Source organism: Otolemur garnettii, unplaced genomic scaffold, assembly GCF_000181295.1.
Source record: "Otolemur garnettii isolate 467f Iridium unplaced genomic scaffold, OtoGar3 scaffold00275, whole genome shotgun sequence".
NCBI lineage: Eukaryota > Metazoa > Chordata > Mammalia > Primates > Galagidae > Otolemur > Otolemur garnettii.
The window spans coordinates 977,722-983,731 of NW_003852670.1; positions in this window are offsets into that span (position 1 = coordinate 977,722).

The window sequence follows — 6,010 nt, forward strand, 5'->3', positions numbered from 1 at the left end:
TGTGGCACCTGAGTGGAACTCAAAAACTGTTCAGGTGGAACAGTTAATGTAGAGCCTGCCTCTTTACGTGCCTTGGGTTTCCTTACAGGATCGTGGATTCAGGGTGCTTGGACTTTTTACAAGGTGGCTTGGAATCCCAAGAGAGAGTCTTTCTTCTGGTGGGCAAGGCAGAAGTTGTAGAGGCTTTTATGACGTCACCTTGGAGGTCATGTAGTGTCATTTCCACTGTACTTTATTGGTCAAAGGAGTCACAAGCTGGCTAAGATTCAGTGGGAGGGAATACAGACCGCACCTCTGCATGGAAGGAATACAGATGAGTTTATGTACATTGTATATTGAAACTGTGGCCTGACCCACGCCCGAGTGGCAGAAGTTAATATTATGTGGGCATGGGAACAGACAATTCCGATTCAAAAGGAATTCAGAAAAGTGATCATAAACATTTTTAGGCATACCTCGATCAATTTTATTTTCTTTAGTTTGGTATTCTTAAGAGTGACATATGATTAAAAACCCCTTTAGTAAGTGCAAAATAGATATTTCAATATATGTAACATAAAAATTGCAAATGATGAGTATTGGGTTGGTAAATTTTTTGTCTTGCTTTTATTTTCTCTCTTGGAGTTGTATTTAAAATAATGGTATATTTAAAATTAGTTGCATTGTATAATCATTGAAATCTGGTATCATTCTCTTAACAGCTTATTAAAGTCCTCCTTATGTCTTTCATTGACACTTGTTATTGTTATAGTCTTATATTTTTTGCCCATTGGTTAGACATCTCATTGTTGTTTAATTTACAATTTCTGAATGACTGTTGAAAGCAGTCATCTAGTCCCATGATTTTCAGTTATTCACCTTTCCTCCTTTTTGGAGTGTCTATTCATGCCTATGTGTCCATTTTTCACTGGGATGAAATCTTTTTCATATTGATTCATCAACATGTATTATATCTTCTGGACACTAATTCTGTATTAATTGTTGCAAGTGTCTTCTTCCAGAGTGTGGCTTCTTCTCTTCACCCCATTTAGTCTTTTTTAATAAAGCAAAAATTGTTAATTTTAACATAGTTGAACTGTCATTGTTCTCCCTCTCCCTATCCCACCCACGCTTCAGAGCCAAGTCTTTGGGCACTGTACAACTGGGGAGTCTGGGAAACGTACAGGGGCAGCGGGACTACTTAAGCCCTGGGAGAACAGGCTGCTGTTCATTGTACCTAAAGAGGGCTTAAGCCTGGGCAGCAGGTCCCTAGCCCTGGGCGCTCCTCTCTGCCAGGCTCCACCCACCCATAAGCCTTGCCCAAAGGGCAGGAGGGACAGAAACCCATTGGGAGCCCAGGCCTGTGCAGCCCTGGCCCCATCTAGATCTGCAGAGCCAAATGCAGAACCAACCTGTGGTCTTAGGCATAGAGATGGGCACCTCTTCACCTTGGAGAGCCCAGGTGAGCCCCTGGAAAGCCCAGGTGAGCCGTGCCCTCTCATCCTGAGTGGGTATGAGCAGGGGGATCCAACTCACTTTTACTGCCTTTTCCTTAGGGCACAATTCTGTAGTCTTGCCTTTAACTGTGAGGTTCTTCCCTCTCATCTGTCGCCACCTTCCTTCATCTGTCTTCCTTGCCCTGACTCCCACCTGGGTGTTTGCCCCCTGCTTCTCATATCCCTGGTCCACTGTCTCTTTTCCCTCTGTCTCTCATTTCTCTCTCCCCGCCCTCCCAGTCCCTCTTCCACTCTATCTCTTTCCTTTTTTCTTTTTGCAAGCAGGAATTCTTCCTCTGATTTATTTTTTCCCTAGGTGACTGCTTGGGCTATAATTCTTTGCATGCATCCCTCCCTCTTTCATTCCCTCCCTCTGTTCAAGGTGCACTGCTCCATTATTCTAGCCAGGGTTTGTTTTGGGCACTGGAATCCTCACCCCAGATCCTTTCTCCAACAGATTATATCCAAATATCTGAAAATGTTTGGGTGGCACCTGTGGCTCAAGGAGTAGGGTGCCAGCCCTATATATTGGAGGTAGTGAGTTCAGACGCAGCCCCTCCCCCCCCCCCAAAAGTCACCAGTTTGGTGCCTGTCATGGGGAAAATACACAAATGATAAGTCTCTGATTTTTCAGGCTTAGCTGAAAGGAAGTACCAGGTCCTGTTTAGAGATAGGACATTGACTGAATTCTTTTCTTGACATTTTGCCTTCACTAAGGGGCACAGACAGCACAGCAGGAGCTAAGCCTTGCAGGAAGATTTAGGAGACATCCCCACCCGCATCTGCCTCCTGTGCAGGCTGTGCAGTGCCAGGTGCAGGGGAGGGAGTGGGCAGGATTGAGGACTGGGTTGTGAGAAGACTGGACGGCCATGGCTTTGCAATGGAAACATTTGGGTGACAGTGGAAATAGGAAGTTAACATGTATTCCTAAACTATGTACTTGTCACTGCCACTGATGTACAGAAGCAAAGTAATATGATTATTCCTGAGAATGACATTAGACATTTTATAAAAAAAAAAATTATGGCATTTGAAATTAAAGCTTTATGTAAATTAGGGAGAAGAACTAAGGTGAAGATATTTCATGTTAATATCAAAGATTGTCTTAGATGGGTAAGTAAGTGAAGAAATCTAGGAAAGCAAGGCTAATTCATTTTTTAGTGCTAAAGAAGAATGTTGTATATCAGGGCAAATTTTTGCTTGTTAAAAATCTAATTTTGTCAGAGAGATGTGATTTCATTATTAGCAGTATTTTAATGATATAGATATCCATATGTCCAAACACACAACCACTAAAATTGTACTTGCTTTCAAAGATATTAATTACTCACTAAAGCTTGAACCTTTGGATTCTTAGAAATAATTTAACCTGATATCGTAGTTTACTGTGACCTTTAATGAGAACTCAGCTTTTGAACGTTCCTATGGACACCTCCTGTAGCGCTAATTCAGTCCAACTCCTGTTGATCCCGTGGGGCTGCTGTCATTCCGAGGATGCCCAAACTGGGTGTGACCAGGAGGACCTGCACCACTTCCAACATCATTTCCAAATGAGTTCCTCAGAGGGCATGTCACTGAGATCTGAGATTAATGTCACCCAAAGTTTCCTGAAGAGGCAGAAGCAGAAACATCAGTCCTCCAAAGCACTCAACCTCTCTGAGCCTCAGTTTCCCATGTGCAAAATGGAACTGAGCTAAATTACCTCTATGGTCCAGTCTGTGCCAGACCTACCAATGAATGACTACATGAAAGGAGCTCTCCCCTTCCTCAAAAAGTAGTCTGTGTGAAGCCCCATCACTGAGCTGCCACAAGCTCACACATTCACAAACTTATACACAGACACACACATAGAGAAACTCCCAAAGTCACACACACATATACTCACACATATGTGTAGCACATACACTCACACACTCATTGCAAACACCTAAACACACACATGCACATATACACATTTACACACAAATAGAGACATACATATATACTTAAAAATGCACACATACACTCACACTTACAGACACTACTGCAGACACCTTTACTCACGTGTTCTTTGTCTCTCAGTGCACCTGGCATTACTTCTGCAGGCCCCTCCCCAGGCTGCCTGTAGGGTCTAGTCCACCGTTGTCAACCACAGCCCTGGAGGCCTGAGCATGAGAACTGTCCAGAGTGCCCTGAACCAGAAAGTGACAATTCTCTCAGCCCTAGAAATGGGGACATGTGGTCTTGCAGCAGGATGGGAGATGTTTGCTATCAGGATACTTCTGGGTATGACAAGAAGAGTTACCATCTATCAACTGCATAAGGGTCTATATGCCAGAGGCCTACACACCATATTTCATTTAATTTTCAAAACAACCACATGAGGGAAGGTACAATTTAATCCAAGTAATTTATCTCTATCCACTCAAGCCCACCTTGCTAAACTCAGCACAGCACTCCAGCTTTCTGAGATCACTGTGGATATGGACAGAGCCTGTTTCTGGAAGCCCCTGCCAGCTCCTCTCCTATTGTCTCCAGGGTCCCCAGCCTTTCTCTTATTCTAGGATCTCTCAGGGGCAATCCTCAAATTTTGGAGTCTCACCTGTCCATGCTGCATCGACACCTGATCCCCCACACCTCTCTCATGAGCACAGCAAGGGTGTCTGGGTTAGGGGCCCCGACCACACAACTCAGCTCAGCACTGCCTCACTCCTGCCCTCCTGGAGGGCCTGCCACCACCCTGTGTGCCTGCAGCTCTGTCTCTGTCCAGTCCTCTGTGGGCAGAGGGGAGTTGCTCCTCCCTCTCTCCCCACCATGGACACCAGCTGCTGAGACAGTGACAGGTCTGTGCAGCCTTGGTTCCCCTTGCTCTAAACATGACCTGAAAAGATGCTCTGTGGTCCTCAGCTCTCCTCAATAGGCTCAGCTCGTCCTGGGCTCTTGCCCTTGATACTTCTTGTTATGTGTCCCTCTATCATTGTGCCTGTCCCCAGAAGGACTCCTCCTGTAATCCTCGGTTCTCTTCCCTCTGACCCTAGTAAGGCATCCGTCAGTGCCACCCCTGTTCGCCCTACTTGCAAACACCTAATTCCAAGACTCCCTCTGCTTCAGAGCCCTCAGGTCAGGGATCAGGAAGTGATGAACTTTGAAATGCCTAGAACCGAGTTCCCCATGTCCACAGGGGATCATCCCATGCCCAGCCTTCCCTTCACAGGGCATCCTCCCTCTGAAGGTTCCTGACCCTCCAGGGCTACCACCAGGGTCCTCCTACTGCTCTGCACAGCAAGTGCTACATCTGGGGAGCTCAGGTCTCCCCCACAGCACAGTGGTAACAGCTCATGGTTCTGGGTTTATTTCCCACCCCCCTGGGTACTGGCTACAGACTGATGACTCCTTCATCTGGGGACCCCTGGCCACACTCTCCCATGTTACCTCTCTGTCTGCACCTTAAGCAGATTGTCCCAGGTAGTTGTCATGTCTTCTGTCCACACAGAGGGTAAGTGCACGGGCTCCAGGGACAGAAGGCCTGGACTTCAAATCCACCTACTCGGCCTCCCAGAGTACAAGGATTACAGGTAAGAAAAAATAACTCTTGGCAACCAACATGACCTCATGTTCTGGAGATATCTGAAGGCACTCTCTGCCCTGTGTCAACCGGCCAGCCTCTAGGTGTTCTCAGGCACAGGCCAGACACCAGATCTTATTCAGTGTCACCACATATACCCCATGAAGTGCTTTGTGGTGTCTGTCCTTCTGTTCAGCTAAAACCAACTAGATTAGAAAATACCTCCTGTGCTTCCAATCTTTTGGTGTCCCTAGTCTGTGGAGAGGCTTCCCAGGCCTTTTTGGAAGATTCCAAAAGATAATTATCTATTGGCCTAGTTTGCATATGGATTGGGAGGTCCTGGGTTTTCCTAACAAAGGGAAGACATGTTTCTAGATTCCACCTGGCTCTGGCACACTGAGAAAATTAAGCACTAAAGAGTGGTCCAGGCTTTCCTGTAGGCTGGCTGGGGATGCCCCAGAGCTGGGGAGAGGAGGGCTTCTTGGACAGCCCCACAGATCCACAGCCAACTGTGACTGCACCCCTCTAGCGGCAGTGTCTGCTGCATTCCAGCAAAGCCAAGTACAGGATTCCTGGCACATAGTCAGCCTACAGACCCACAGTGAGACTGGCCAGCACAACTTGGCCATGCGGACCTGTGTAGGGGAAGATAGGCTCCCATCACCCACTCAGATGCCTGAGGGTCTGTGGATGCAGAGCCATTGAATGCAAAGGAGCATGCCAGTGTCTCCAACAAGTCCTGCCATGTGGATGGAGCAAGCCACGGACATGACAGGAGATGGTGGCGGGACAGTAAAATAGCATTATAGTATCCAAACACTACCAAACACTGCCTGCTGGCAATGGGCAGAGTTATGCAGAAGAATATTTCCACACATGCACTATCACTGCATCAACATGGAAGTCACACAACAGGACTGCATTAGCCCTCACAACTCAGGCTCCAGGGAATAACTTGGGTCAAAAATCAGCCCTGCCACTTACTACCTGC